Source organism: Camelus bactrianus, chromosome 7, assembly GCF_048773025.1.
Source record: "Camelus bactrianus isolate YW-2024 breed Bactrian camel chromosome 7, ASM4877302v1, whole genome shotgun sequence".
Taxonomy (NCBI): domain Eukaryota; kingdom Metazoa; phylum Chordata; class Mammalia; order Artiodactyla; family Camelidae; genus Camelus; species Camelus bactrianus.
Window position 1 is genome coordinate 1673832 of NC_133545.1, and position 15757 is coordinate 1689588.

At 52.6% G+C, this 15757-nt stretch overlaps 1 long non-coding RNA gene and 1 pseudogene across 1 annotated transcript in view; one reads left to right on the forward strand and one right to left on the reverse strand.

Moving 5' to 3' along the window:
- The window catches only part of LOC123619108 (uncharacterized), a 49165-nt gene extending 38875 nt beyond the window's left edge, over positions 1–10290 (forward strand). The window contains exons 2-3 of the long non-coding RNA XR_006727646.2: positions 8350–8540; positions 8966–10290. This is a non-coding gene — a long non-coding RNA (uncharacterized LOC123619108). The remainder of the gene's footprint in view (positions 1–8349; positions 8541–8965) is intronic.
- Positions 10291–12210: 1920 nt separating this feature from the next.
- On the reverse strand, positions 12211–12305 carry LOC123619116 (U6 spliceosomal RNA; annotated as a pseudogene).
- Positions 12306–15757: the final 3452 nt, after the last annotated feature.

Sequence of the window (15757 nt, forward strand, 5' to 3'; positions counted from 1 at the left end):
CGAGGGAAAGCTGCCAAGAGAAAGGAGGTTAAGAGACGCCCGGGAGGACACCCAGCTGCCAATTGCAGGGCGCGCAGACAGAGCCCCTCTCAGGAGGGAGGGGCCTGTCCCGTGGGGAAAGCCAACAACCCTTTGTTTGGAAGGAGGACAGATGATGGGGCAGGCGGCAGGAGTTCTCAGGGTTCAGTGTGGCAGAGTCTCGAGAATCAGAGAAGGCAGTGTTAAATGTAAGAGTTACACAGTGAGCTGTATGTGTAAAACAAACCCAGTTACGTGTATATCACTGAGTGGGATGTGTGTATGTATATAAATTATATGTGTGTATCAGTGACATACACATACATCAGGGGGTTGGTGAGACCAGGTGGAGAGAAACTGTGCATGAGGAGTGGCCGTGCGCCGCTGCCTTCATTGGCTGGAACAAAATAAATCTAAGTGAGCTTGTTCATACATAACCCTGGGCACAAGGAGGATTCCCATTTGCTTAGAACACAACCTTGGATTTTCCACCAAGTGTATCTTCATCAGATGGCTCATGGGAAAAAAAATCTCCTCATTCAGTGGTAAATTATAATGTAAAAGGTTAAAAGGTCTATTTTTAAACGCCAAAGGGAAATGTATTCAATTAACAGGTTGAAGAGATGGCAAATGAAAAATATGGCCTGTTCGAAAAATATGGCCTAGAGGTCAATGACAGTCATGACCAAATTGGTCATCATGAAATTTAAAGCCGATCGAGCCGTTTACCTCCATAAAACAAGAGCACAAATCCAAACTATAAGAGCTCATGAACAAAAAGTTCCAACAGTTGGCAGGTAATGATCAGCTGGAGGTTGTCGGACTTAGGCAAGAGTTGAGTAAAACTTCCTGTGGTCCAGCAGGCACGCTCCTGTGTGTGTGTCCAGAGGAAAAGAAGGCAGGATGCCCAGAGGTGCCACAGCTGCATTCACTGCAGCACTGTTCCCTGTAGCCAAGACAGAAACACCCAGTGTCCATCCGCAGGTGATGGACAAAGGAGACACAGCAGACACACAACTGCCAGCGTCTTGATTCATCCAGAGCAGGGGCTGTGTCTTCCACTGTCTCTGTCCCTTTGAGCAGGGCACACAGGGTCCTCCAGGTGCCTTCCGTAAGCTCTAAGTGGATTCAAAGCCTGTGGTTTTGCGAGGATTGTTATGTCTATTTCCTCCTTCTGTGTGACTCCTGGGTCCCAGCTCATCGGTGAAGATGCACCCTCACCTGCATCATGGGCTCCGCTTTATCATGACCCCTCGGCCCCTGTTCCGTGCTCCTCACGTCCCCTCCCTGCCCCACTGCCTGCATGCACGCTGACCCCCACTGCATGAAATGTCCCTGCATGTCCCTTATGTGAGGCACATTTTACATGTCTTCCCAGGATCAGCTGAAATCTCAGGCACTTTCCACCCTCCTCCAAGTCTTTCAACTACTTCAGCTGGATTCTAAACTCTTCTTTTTCACATTTCCTGTGTAGGACATTGAACTTCAAATTCTTTTGATTTGGAAGTCTTGCCTCCTTTTCAAAATGATAGACTCAAGTGTCTTTCCTAATGTATTCTACACAACACCTGAAACAAGGCTGCACAGAGAGTGGGCTCAGGGACTGTCATTTTATTAACTGATTGACACGCTGGAGGGTATTGCAAGGGGCCAGCAGGAGGCAGGGTTGCCTACTGACCAACAGTGTTGTGCTGATGCAGTCTGTGCCTAATTGTGTTTAATTATTGCAGATGTGTAGCGGTCTGCACTGTGTGCGCGTTCCCGGAATCACTCCAGTGTGTCCATGATTGATGTCAGGGCTGTGCGGGTTGCAGTATTGGCGGTTTGAGAAGGATGGAAACTTGAGTGGTAGTAGATTAATAATTGCTGTAAAAGTGAAAGCAGAGATGAGGCTTTAAGCTTTTGGCAGGGGAAACGGCGATGATTCTCTGTGAAGTATCGTTCCTAAGAAAGGAGGAGTCACCTTCCCTAAAATACCCTTTCCATCCTTAATGCGTTATGACTCTTCTCTCTAAAACTTTCCCCTCTTGGCAGCGTCTCCTACACAAGTGTGGGGTTGTTTTTCCAAGAGCTGAGCCGATCTTTGCCTAACGGATAAATTGCAATGGAAGATTAAGCTGGAGGGGAGAGAACTGAGCTGGGCGATTGAAATGACCACCTAACAGCTCTGGCCCCTCAGACACCCCGGCCCCCCTGCCTGCTGACTCTGCTTGGCCATCGCGAGTTGTTCTCTGACATGCCTCGTGCAAGACTCACGATAGGATTATTTTTTTTGAGAAAAAACAGTAAGATTCTTAGAGATTTCCTTGTCTTGTTCTGGGAAAAGATGCCTGACGTTGGTAAAAATGGATTTAAGACCTAGGGTTTTGCAAGTTGCTTCTCTTCTCCTTGTGTTTAACTCCCAAGTCGCACCTCATCGGTGAGGTTTCCCCTGGGACCACTGAGGACAGAGAACCTAAGACCCAGGAGTGATATTGCTAAGGAATTAAAACTATAATTTTATCCATGAAGTGATTGAGGCCTGCAAAAGGTCACTGGATCTACTCAAGGCCCACAACCAGCACCCACCTGTCCTGTTCCTAACTGGCCGCCTGTTTTAACACTTAGTTTATCTGAGCGTGTGACTGCCACATGCCTGCTCTGTCCCTGTTACAAGTACAGGCCACTCGTCGGCAGGGAATATTCTTTAAAAACAAAAATTTTTTTTTATGTTTTAGTTGAAGTATAGTCAGTTTACAGTGTGTCAATTTCTGGTGCGCAGCACCAGGTTTCAGTCATACATACACACATACACTCCTTTTCATGTTCTTTTTCATTGTAGGTCACAACAAGGTATTGAATATAGTCCCTGTGCTGTACAGTAGGACCTTGTGGTTTATCTGTTTTATATATACAAGTTCATGTCTGCAAATCTCAAACACCTGATTTATCCTTCCCCACCACCTTCCCCCCTGGTAAACATAAGACTGTTTTCTGTGTCTGTGAGTCTGCTTCTGTTTTGGAAATAAGTTCATTTATGTCTTTTTTTTTTTTAGGTTCCACATATAAGCAATATCATATGGTATTTTTCTTTCTCTTTCTGTCTGACTTCACTTAGTAGGACAATCTCCAGGTCCATCCATGTAGCTGCAAATGGTATTATTTTATTCTTTTTTATGGCTGAGTAGTATTCCATTGTATAAATATACCACAGCTTCTTTATCCAGTCCTCTGTTGATGGACATTTAGGTTGCTTCCGTGTCTTGACTACTATAAACAGTGCTGCTGTGAACATTGGGGAGCATGCGTCTTTTTGAATTAGAGTTCCCTCTGGATATATGCCCAGGAGTGGAATTGCTGGATCATATAGTAACTCTGTTTTCAGTTTTGTAAGAAATCTTCTTATTGTTTTCCCTAATGGCTGCACCAACTGCATTTCCACCAATAGTGTACGAAGGTTCCCTTCAGATGATATTCTTCGTGTACTTCTATTTCCACCATCACATCCCTGTTGTGACATGTTGCTGGGAAGCGGATGAGGCTCCATGAATTTCCAGGAATACGAGTAAATCACCCATTGGGGGGCTGTCCTGGGCGGTTCAGCTCTCTACCTGGGGCTGGGTTGCAGCCCTGCCTGTGGGAGGCTGTGTCCACGACCTGCCCTTGTGGCTTTCATCTTGTTGGTGCCAATAAACACGTTCTTTACTTTGGAGTCATTGGTATCATGTCACACTTGGGGAGCACTTTACGCACATGTCTTCATTGTGCTCAGGAATCCATTTCTCCACTTGTAACATGGGGGTGCCCCCCGCCAAGGGGTGTGTCAGGCAGTGATTGTGGTTAAGTCACGAGGGGCAGTCGTGGAAATTGGGAGGCTTCGAGTTTCATTCAGACCTTGACGCTGACGGACGTGTGACATTGGGCAAGTAGTTCTCTTCTGACCTCTCTGTGAAACGAAGAAACGGGGCTGACGGCCGTGGCGGCCCCTTCCACTCTGACCCTCTTGCTGGAACCCAGAGCACGTGCAGGACTGCGTGCGGGTTTGGTGAAGGGCCTGCCCCTCCTCCCTGTGAGCGGCCAAGGGAGGTTGCACAGTCGCCACTGGGAGCGGACCTCTGGCTGTGAGAACTTCCGCTGGGCCCTGCAGCCAGGGGCTTGGACTGCCCAGTGTCCCCGGAGGGGACAGAAACGCAGCAGCTCCTCGCCAGAGGGGTGCCCACGGGGTCGGGATGCTGCACTGAGTACCACCCCCACCGCCCTGTCTTCCCGCCTCTCCTTCTGGAGACTCGGACCACCACACGGGCACCTTCCGAGGCCACGGTGCCCTCCCAGGCGCATGTGTCAGGTGAAGGGGTGGCTGCCGGGAGTGGAGGACCCCATCCCATGCGAGCATCACCAAGGCGGAAGCAGACAGGCTGTGGCCACCCTCCCGTCCCGCCTGTGCACCCCGTGCTGATTGGGCCCCGTGGTTCTCTGGCTCCCTGGGGCTGTGGGATGGGATCTGTCCACTTGAGAGCTTCCTTCTCTGGGAACCAACACCCTATTTGTCACGCAACCTGTTTCTCGGTACAGAGGACGTGAGGTCCTTGGTCACGGGACAGGGTGGACTTGAGCTGCTCACACCTGCGGTTTCCTAAGACGTGAGCATCCACCTGGTTCCTGGCCGTTGCCCCACCCGTACATCTCATTCCGCAGACTGTCAGGGAGGTCTGGAGAGATCCCATCTTGGTCAATGTGCGGCCAGAGCCAAGACCCCCACTGCTCTCCCCACCAGGACCTCTGGCCCTAATGAACGGACTTCCCTACCTGCTCTGCAGTCCACTGCTTCATCCAGAATCAGTTGACGGGGAGGAGTTTGGCCTCATCTGCGGTCAGTTCGATCGATACCTGACCTGTTCACAGGCCAGAGCTGGTGTTTGACGGGGTCCATGGTTTGGTCCTCACCCCACCACTGTCTGCCTGGTGGCCTTGGGCACGTTTCTTCATCTCTCTGTGCTTCAGCTTCCTCACCTGTGACTTGGGAAAATACCCACCAGACAGAGTGACTTGTGACGATGGAACTAGGGCGGGCAGGCTGCCCCAGGGCCCCCACTCACCCAATTCGCTGTGGCTGCCCAGGGAGGAGGGCGGGTCCTCTCAGGGGGAAATCTGGGCACCTCACTGAGACTGTGTAGAAAGTCAGGAGAGAAACCCAGTGCAGACAAGAAGACCGATTCAGTTCAATCATGCACTTGTTTCATGGTCACCAGCCATGTGCCCAGGACTCTTGGCAAAGCCAAGGGAGTTGAGAAATTGATGTGGTCCTCGCACTGAGAGGGCGTGCGTCTGTGAGAGGAGGGGGGGACACCGCGGCTGGCCTGGCCGTGCCGTGAAGGAGTGGGTGGGGCAGGAGTGAAAGCTGGTGGCGTGCGGCAGACCCCTGGTTGGTGGCGACAGTGACTGTGGAACAGTGTGTGCATCTGGTGTGCCCGGTGAGGCCGTCTGGTCTCTGGGTGGGTCCCGCAGTTTCCTCCCATCAGAGGTGGGGGGCTGGTGAGATGGGGTGCACTGGGCTCCTCCAGCTCTGTCGTTTGTACACTCCAGAAATGTCAGCGAGCTCAGCGAGAGAGAAGCAGTTGCTGACCTGGGGCTGGTAACTGGTAACTGGGGTAACTGGGGTAACCATGTTCTCCAGTAACTTGGCGCTTTGCAGGGTGTCTTGTGGGGTGGGGACGGGGTCTGAGGTGGCCAGTGACACATCTGGGCGAGGTGACCTGAATGAGATTGATTTCGTTGGTCTGCACTGAATTTGCACGCATGGGGGCCCATTCACACGTGTAGTTGTAAAATTCTCTGGGAAGTACCCGCAGACGGCTCAGCAGACACTTACTCTCTGGGTGTGTGATTCCATGTCTGAACACAGCCCCCGGGGCCGGCGTGTGGGCGGGAGCCACGCTCTGCAGGCCCCGAGGCTGCAGGCCCGCTCGGTGCGCTGTCCAGCGCTCATCCGCTTTCCTGACTGTCGATGATGAAGTTGATACGCTTAACTTGCCGACGGCGACTCCGACATGTGTGACAGAAAACCTGGGTCCCACCCATCTCCCCGCAGCCCAGTGACCCAAACAAAGCCCAGCTCGCGCTGGGCTGCCTCTGCGTCTTAAATCCCTCCTGGGCCTTTCCTGAGCTGCTCTGCTCCCCCGGTGTGCGGATCCGGGCTGGGGCGCTTGCAAACATCTTACTGCAGTGCCAGCGCCAGGCCCTCACAACTCACGCCTGAGTGCTGCTTCTTGGTTCACACAAGCACTTTTGCAGCTATTATTTAATCTGAGTCTCACAACCACCCCAAGACAGGCATTTTTATCCTTATTTTTCAGCAAGGAAACCCTGGAGGAGCAGGGGATGGGGCGTGGCAGGGTGGGAAGCTGGCCTCTGGGCTCCGAGTTCGGAGCTGTTTCCCTGGGATCTTCGGGGACGCCCTTGGGCGAAGCCCTGGATGGACCACCTTCCTGGACCGTCCTGCCCAGATGTGAGCAAGGGGACAGGTGTTACTCAGACTCCACGAGACTGACTGCAGGAGAAGCTGGGATTTCTCGCAGCCGGGCCGCGGGCCGGCCGCCGGGGAGACTGCGGATTGGCTCTCCCTGCTGCTGCTGACTCCTGACCCCACTCGGCTGTGGGTCCTGAGACCAGATGTTTCCTGATGTGATTCCTCAAATAGCAGCACAACAGAAGGCACCCACGTACCTCCCGAGGAGCGCGGATGTTCCCAGGGATGACTTGCTGTTAGAAACTGCCACCCGTGAGGGAGTTCCCTTCCCCCTCGTGGCTCCTGGGCTGAACGCAGGGAATAATGCCTGGGAACAGAGCAGGCGCTTACAGTGTCTGTGGCGTGCTTAGGTAGCTAATGAATAATGCAGCCACGTAAGTTTAAGGGGAAAATCGGCACCGCTGTTTGCTCTGATGCAAAGGCACTTGGGCTCTGCCTTCCTTTCAGGAGCTGTCTTTCGGGAAGCGAAGTGGAGCAGGAGAGGCGGGTCAGTGGAGCGGTATTTTGGGACTGCCTCTGGAAACATTTTTGCTTGTTGCTTTTTTGTCTGACTCTGGTGGTTCAACTAGATTAGTGGGTTACTGAGGGGCCTCTTAATAATGCCTGAGCTGATTCAAAGAATTGGGGGAAAACTATGAGTAAGCAGGTGATTCACCAGCCAGAGTTGTTTGAGGACACCTGAGCTGTGTGCGGCTGGCTGAGGGGCGGGCCAGGGGTCCCTGGCCTTGGTGGGTGTGTGGGTCAGCGGTTCTGACCCACGGGTCGCACCTCAAGAGGCTGGAGCCGGTTATGCAGGAAGCAGCGGCCGGGGGACGGTCCTCTCTGTCTGAAGGAGGCGGACCCGTCCCTCACCGGGAGGTCTGGGTGGCTAGGGGGGAGGAGGACGCTCACGTCTCCGTCCGAGGGTCCGAGGCCAGGCTGGGGCCGGGCAGCCCATGTGGCTGTGGTTGTGGTGCTGGGAGAGGTCGCAGGCAGGGCTCCCTTGTCCTCAGGAGTCAATGGGACAGGAGGCTGCTCCAGCTGGACGAAGGAAGACCCGGAAAAACGCTTTAGGAATTTGCATCCTGAGGCTGGGGCCTTTCCTTTGTGACCTTGTCACCCTTGCAGGCGGGCTCCACGGAACGCCCCGTCTTCATCCGACCTCATTTCCCCAGTGGCTGGTAGCAGGAAGAGAGCCCCACTGAGGAGACCCAAGTTGTCTGCACACAAGTTCCTGCCAGAGGCCCGCTATTGATTGGAAATGAGCCGTTGTGATGTTTGGAGTGGTCCTTTCTCTATTTCCACCTATTTTAATCAAGAAGAATTGACTTTCTTTTCAAATCATGTCATTGAAACAATGACACATGCTTCCCACATGTGGTCAAACTTCATTTTTCCACCAAAACCAAGTTTTGCCCTGAAGCCAGGAGAACACACGTAAACCAAACCAACACCCAGCATCCGACAGCGAGTCTGCGTGTGCGTCTGCCTGTGAGGTTGGGGGATGACCGTGCGAAGCGATCGTGTACCCCTAGACCTAACCCTAGCCCCGCACTTCCCACCTCGTCCTCAGGGGGCAGGGCTGCTCCCCGTCCTCCGCGCTGTGGGCGGTCAGGATGCCGCGGGACGGCCAGCAGCGTCCGCGCTTCTCACCGGCAGTGCAGAGGGTGGTCTCACTGTAACCCCGCGACGGCTTCTTCTCCCGACGCCTGTCCACATCCCTGCAGCTGCTACGCCGCTTCTCTTGCTGACACCCCCTCAGCAGTAAGATCACGCAGCGATGTGCCTGTGTGACGGCCTGACCCTGCTGGCCACTGACCCCTTGTCTGTTCCTTCCTCCGGCTCAGGACCTGCTGGACCACTTGGCGGCAGTTGTGGCTCCGCCCACGCCCGGTTCCCTGGGGCCATGCGCCTGCTCCGTGGACGGTCAGGGACTCCTCTTCCCCGGATGCCCCTCGTCTGGTCTCGCTTCTCTGTTCAAGAGCACTTGTCCTGGGGACTCGGCAGCAGAATTCACAGGAGATGAAATGTTACTCCAGTAAGTACTTCCTAGGTTTTGAGACCAGCGTAGCTACCGTCTCTGAAACGCACGCAATTAGAGATGGCGGACCCCCCGACTTGACTGTCGCGGGTTTTCTGCATCTGTGCTCGCCTGCCAGCCCCTGTGCTGCTCATCTCCTGCCCGTCCTTGGAGGCGAATCTCCAGCCGAGCCTTCAGACCCCTCCTCCAGTGACCCCAGCCTCATGCTTTTGTCCTTGACCCCGAGTGCTCACAGTCTGGGTGACCCCTCCTCCAGTAACCCCAGCCTCATGCTTTTGTCCTTGACCCCGAGTGCTCACAGTCTGGGCGTTTCCTGGGATAAGGCTGATTTATATTGTGAATTACCTTTGTGGGCATAGTCGTCAGGGAAACGCAAACCAAAACCACTCACACCTGTTGGGACGGCTTTTGTTTTTAAAAAGGTAAATGTTGGTGAGGACGTGGACAGAAGGGCCTCGCCGTGGGCCGTTGGTGGAGGTGTAAATTAGTGTGGTCTTCGGTCCCGCAACCTCTCTTCTGGGCGTGTGCCCAACGGAAATGAAACCAGTGCCTCAGACCCCTGCCTTGCCTCGCTCACTACGACTTTGTTCATGACACTCGAGATACGGAGACAACCTCTGGGTCTGCCCGTCAGCAGGTGAAGGGATAAAGAAATTGTGTTTGCACCAAATGATGGAAAACGTTAGTCTTCATCAAGGTGTCTGGAAAGTGACGCTGCCTTTGGGGCACGTTACAGACCAGCAGTGACCCACACCTGGTCAGTACAGACTCGTTTACAGAATGAACTCCTTGCTGTTGCCAGCTACTCCGAATTACCAATGTTTAATTAAAAGGAAGACATGATTTACTTCCACAAAAGGCTAGAAGTGAAATATGACAGTGTATATGTACAGATGCTGGAGACTGTTCCACTGACACTGACACGTCTATGGAGTGGAGTACCCGTCAGCTTTTCGATAGGAGAGCCTGCCGTTTGCGACAAGGTGCACGAACCTGGAGGCCGCTGTGAAACGAGCCAGGCAGAGAAAGGAGAGAACTGCTTATACGTGGAATTGGAAAGAGTCAAGTACGTAGAAGCAGAGAGTAGTAGCAGGCGGTTATGGCGGGGTGGAGGGATACAGCCCGAGGGCACGAGGCGGCGGTCCTGCAGGACGAGTGAGTCTAGAGGTCTAATGCGGGGCGTGGGGACTGGGCTGAGTGATGCTGTGCTGAGCCCTGGACGTCGGCTGAGAGAGTGCGTTCCAGGTGCCCCCATCACACACGGACAGAAAAGGGAACTAGATTCATTAGCTCGACAGCAGTAGTCATTCCACTGTGTACATGGACATCAAATCACTATGTCGTACGCCTTCAATAGATAAAATCCTTATAAAAGCACATTAAATTAAACCATATGGCATCCTTGATTTCATCATGGTGGTAGCGCAGTGCCTCCCACGTCGGGGACATCGTGAGCACGTGGCTGCTGGCCTCTCTGGCTGCCCCCGATTTATCCGGGAATCCCGGACGGAGGTGGAGTTGTGGTTGGGCAGGAGAGCTGAGCTCACACGTGGGTACCCCTCCTTCCCGCCGCTTTGCCAGGAGGAGGCCGAGGCAGGGCGGTGCCCACCTGAGCCCCGCAAGACGAAGTCCCTGCCGCGGGCCCAGGTGGTGCCTGGCTTCCCCGCCCTAGGCATCCTGCACCCTGGGCTTTCCTTGTGGGAGCCTGTTGTCCGGTGGGGCAGGGGTGCCGGGCTGCAGGAAGGGTTGCGGGGCTACGAGTCGGGTGTCTTCCGCTGCGGCATTTGGTGCTGATTTTGTTCCCTGAAGAAGCAGCCTTGTTCCTGCTCCTGCCTGAGGAGACGCGTGTGAAATCCTGACAGTGCTGCACGCTCAGTTAGGCCTTTTCTATTTTTAGATCCTATTTTATGACTCAAGTGTTGACTTCATGGAAATGATGTCATCATAAAAGTTGCCTGAAAATGGAATCTTCCAACTCTAAACCCATTTCTTTATTGACTTATGTAATTGTCTCCCAGCAGGAAATCCTACCCTAATTTCTGATCGATTTTCAATCAGCCTCAGCTACCAACACAGTAAAAATCTCTGCCTGAGCCCGTTGTCAAGTAATTAACAAGTGACGGCAGACACTTACTGACGCTCAGAAGTTACTTCAAGGAAACACTGAAAGAGGCATTTTGTAAAGCAGAAATTCTTCCCGTTTACCTGGGCTCCTGTAGGGAGGGTCGCACAAGTGTAGCTTTTCAAATTAAGTTAAATGAACAGGCACTCATCGGGTTTCCACTGTGCTCCTCTTCCTGGCCCTGCAGCTGCAGTTGCTAGTCCGTGGGGTAGCGGGTGCCTGAGCGAGCCTGTCACCTCCCACTCCGGGTTGGGGTTTCTCCTTGCAGGTTCAGCCGTGCGGGTCTCCCCAGCCCCCGTCGGGGCAGGAGGTGGAAACGGGCAGATTCAGCCCTGCCGGTTACGGCCCCGTGGGCCCCCTTCCCTGCACCTGTCCCCACCTCCCGATTCCTGGGCGTTCCCCAAAGCCCGCTCGGGCGGGGGTCGGGGGGCTGCGTATTTCTCCAGCTCTGGCCATCGGGGCTGGTTCGTTTTCCGAGAACTGTGGTAGGGTGACGGCTCACCGGTGCAGCACCACGTCCCCAGTCTCTCCTGCTGTCTGGGTTTTGCAGCGGTACCTCCTCCCTGCGTGGGACGGGGTTTCCCTGTGTGTTGATGTAGCCTGAATCACACCCCAGTTCTGGGCATGTGCAGGTATCCCCTGCTTTTCCAAAGTTCGCTTTACGCTACTTCGCTTTTATGGAAGACCTGCATCAGGACCCGTTTTCACTCCCCATGAGAAATCTGAAGAGGACTTTCACTTTTACCAAAAAAGAGGCAAAAAGCGAAAATCTCATTCAGCTCAGCATGTCTTTCATGGAGCGTTACAGGGGCAGCCCCCCCCAGCAGGGGGAGGGGCCCCGCCAAGCCCCTCCCTTCCCCGGGACCGCCCGCGGCATCTCAGCCCCCCAGCCCTGCCGCCGTGACTGACTGTGCGCCCCTGTGCTTCACCTCCATTTATTCTGTGCACCGTGAGCAAGACCGGTCCTCAGGTAACTGCTCTTTTGCTTTGCACCATTCTGGCTTGGAGAGGTTTCCTAGTAACCGGAACTGCCCCCAGGGTGACTTTTTCATCTGGGTCCTTTTCCCAGTTTGCCCACGATGCTGGGATGTTGGAGAGTCTGCGTGAGGCTTCTGAGCATCCTGGTGTGAAATGCAGTCTACCTTCCCCACACGGCAAGGCGTTTGCACCTCCAGGCTGCCCACCTTCCGCCTGTCTCTTGTCCACCAGGCACCCTGAGAACAGGAAAAGGCCCGTGGTCGGCATGGGGAGGCGGGCTGTGTCTGCCCTGCCTTGCGGGCCGGAAGGCAGCCTGGGGGCCGGGTGAGGGTCGACTTTCCTTTTATTTTAAATTGGAGTCTAGCTGGGTTACAATGTTGTGTTAGTTTCTGGTGTACAGGATAGGGATTTTGTTATACACACACGTATGTGTACACAATCCTTCCCAGATTCCTTTCTGTTGTAGGCTGTTACAGAGTATTGAATACAGTTCCCTGTGCTGTTGATGAGGACCTTGCTGTTCATCTGTTTTACACATAGTGGTGTGTGTCTGCGAATCTCGAACGAAAAAATATGGAAGTCTTCAGGAATTTGCATGCCCTCCTTATGCAGGGGCCGTATCTTTATTCCAGTTTTAGTAAACGTGCTGTGGAAATGAGCACCCAACATATATTTTAATAAACAATGGCAGTGGTTAACTCAAAGGAGGAGGTCCCTCAGAGAATTTCAGGCATGAGAACATAGTTGAAAGGAAAAGCATGACTTGACAAAAAAAAAAAAAAGAAATGCTATGACTACCATTGCTCTTTTAAAAAAATCTATAAAATAACATTGCACAAAAAATCTCTTCCTTTATGAACGTGTGAACAGTCCCTGTGGATAACTAATGTCTTATGTCCCAGCATCCAGTTTATTTGTTAATTTCAGAATGACCTGACTACGTGCCTGTTAGATTCAGGGCCATGAGCTGGCCTAATGCAGGTGAAAAGACACTGTTCCTTAGAGTCTGAAATTTGGGGTAAATCAGGAGAGTGGGATGATCTCCAAGCCAGACGGTCAGCGTCCCCCGTGACGCAGGACCACTTGTCTGAGGCCTTCCGCAAGCAGCCGTGTCTGTGTCCCCACCTCCCGTGGCACTGACCAGGTGGCGATGGAGTCGCTGACTTCATGACTCACTCTCGTACGCTGTATTTCTCATCTTGCACCAAAGCGTGCCTTCTTTTACTTCGCTCAGTCGTTCTAGTGCTTTCTCTTGGGGCTGCACGGAAGGCAGCTGGGGATTCTAGAGAAGGTCAGCGTGACTGTGCATCCCCCAGGTGTCCTCTTCCCAGTTTCCTCCAGCCATTCTTACTCGCTATGGGTATTTTACAATGGTAACAGCTGGGATTTGGAGTCAGACGTGGGGCTGGCCATTTACTAGCTGCGTGAGGTTGGGCACCAACGTTAGCGTTTTGGTTAGTTAGGAGCTTGTGTTTTCTCACTGGTGGGACAGAGGTGAAAATGCCATCTCCTGAGATTGCTCCGAAGATGAGGCAGGGAAGTCTGTTGTGACAGTGCCCGCCTGGACTCGGCGCGGCTGCATGCTAACAGAACTTTGTGCTGGGTGGCAGGGGAGGTGGCTGGCGATCGCACTCCTTCCGTCTCGTGTGTTCCTGGGCCCTGCCTGGTTGTTCAGCAACAGATAGTCAATAAAATAAAGTACTCAAATTCGAGTGTGGGCGCTGCTCCCTGGTTTCCTCTGAGCTCTCACCCGGGCAGCTGATTGGGCGTAGTTTAAGCAGCATCCACTGCGGAATGCAGTGCAGGCGCAGCTCCTTGAACCGCCATTCAACCCAGACGCTCGAGTCTGCGTCCGTCTGTGGCGAGGCCGGGCTTCCTGCTCCCAGTGGTCTGCAGCGGAGTGTAAAGCCAAGAGCAGGGCCCCTCTCCTCCAGCTGGACTTGGGGTCCGCTCTCAGGCACCCACCTCGGGCTTTGGGGAGGTGGCTGAAGCTTGAGTCACCGTCTGCTCCTAACTGTGCCATCTGCAGTTTGGTTAAGTGTATTTTATTTGGAATTTGAGGACGAACTGGCTGCGGCGTCTTCTCTCCACCAGTTGCCGGGTCGAATCAGCATTTAAGGACCGCAGGGCCAGCCGCTCGCACCCCTCCCTGCGTGTGCCTTCGGTGGAAGAGTCCGGCCCTCCAGCTTGCAGGAGGGGTTTTCTTCAGTCAGGGCAGGCCGTCTGCTTCTTCTTGCAGCCAACTCTCGGTTGTACCGAAGTGGGGCACAGCAGCAGAATCCTGCCTCACGCTGCCTTCCTCCGGAAAGGCTGAAGTCCGTGTGCTCTTCGCAGTATTTTCACTGTTCAGCCAACCGGGAATCCAGCTAATGTTACGACTGTCCCCCTCTTCCTGTGTCTCCGTGGAGACAGCGTCATGGACGCACCGCCCCTTGATGCAAAGGATGAACAGTGAGGGCGGGTGGAACTCAGGGCTGGAGCGCATGCCTAGCACGTGTGAGCTCCTGGGTTCAGTCCCCAGTACCTCCCTTTAAATAAATAAAGCTAATTACCACCACCCCCCAAAATAAACAACAACAACAAAAAAAGATGAGCAGTAATGTCGGCACTGAGCACTTCCTGAGAGCACTGTGCTAGGGTGTCACCAGAGCATCAGAAGGAACTTGTGTGTTAAGTACAGTTACTTTCCTTATTTTACAGCTGGGGAAACTGTAGCTGAGCCAAGTGCAGGCGGTTTCCCCAGATCACAGGCTGGAAAGCGGAGCAGCATGGTTCGCACACAGGCGGGCGAGCCGCCTTGACCGCTACGCTGGAGTTGATCACTGCTTTCTGTTGGGTTAGTTTTAAATTTCCGCGGTTGTATAATTTGTTTTAATAATAATTCTTGAGCTTATCACAGACAGTGGTTGATTTTTTTTCTGGAGAATTTAAACTAAGGCATAGCTGGTATCTTTGGGGACCTGTGAGGGGCTATTCCTGCCAAGGACAGGGCTAGAGACCTGAGAAATGTTCCTTCCTTTTTTTCTTTCCCACCTAATTTTTTTAATCTTTTTTTTTTTTTGAAGTATAGTCAGTTATAATGTGTTGATTTTTGATTAAAATGAATCCTCAGCCAAAAAAAGTAATGTGTCAGTTTCTGGTGCACAGCACAATGTCCCCGTCATGCATATGCACGTATTCACTTTCATATTCTTTTTCATTAAAGGGTATTACAAGATAGTGAACGTAGTTCCCTGTGTTATACAGAAGAAATTTGCTTTTTATCCGTTTTTGTATACAGTGGTTAACATTTGCCGTTTGGATTTTCTCCCGTCCAGCTGCGGTTACCGCTTTCCTGCACAAGATTATCACCACGTACCCTTTTAGAATTAAAGAGCAAAGAAGCGAATACACATATTTTGCTTTCTTAAGTCATTACCCCTGCAGCCCCGGAGCCCCCCGAGGGACTCAGCGTCCATGATGTAGTTAGAGGCCGTCACCCCTGAGCTATGAAACGATGACCTTGAGTCACACTGCAGTATCTTTGAGGAAAGTCTAAAATTCATTCACCAAGTCTTGCTCACGGAGCAGTGACACTGAGAGAAGTAAAGACTCTTCCTGTTAATTCTGGGTAAACAGTGTGTGTTGCTAATTAGACTGTTTCTTTGCCCAGTAGCCCTGTTCAGCAGAGGTTTTACTCTCCAACTGTATAGGTCTGTGAATCTGGTTATTATCTCAAGATCTTGAGAAATATATGAGAATATGATCATATTGTAGGCTCCACTCCAGTAGACAATGTCATTCTTCCCAGCGGCCCTTTGTCAGTTATTCAGATCTTGGTTGCCCAAAATCCTTTGGGTTCCTTCCTGTCGGCTGCTGTTTTGTACCCCATGGGGCATGAGTTCTAAACCTTTTGACAAACTGGTTTTTATCAGAGAGAATGTGGAGGATTCTCAGTCACTAAAAGCTGGAATTTTCTGAAAATTCCTTAAATAATTATAACTAATTACCCAAGACATAGTGACACGCCTTGCATGAGGGAAACTGTCCTCCAATCAGAGCAGCAAGAAGAGGCGGACAAGCCCGAGAACCCTTAGAACGAGGACGTGGACACGGATGCAGACGCGGCAGACAG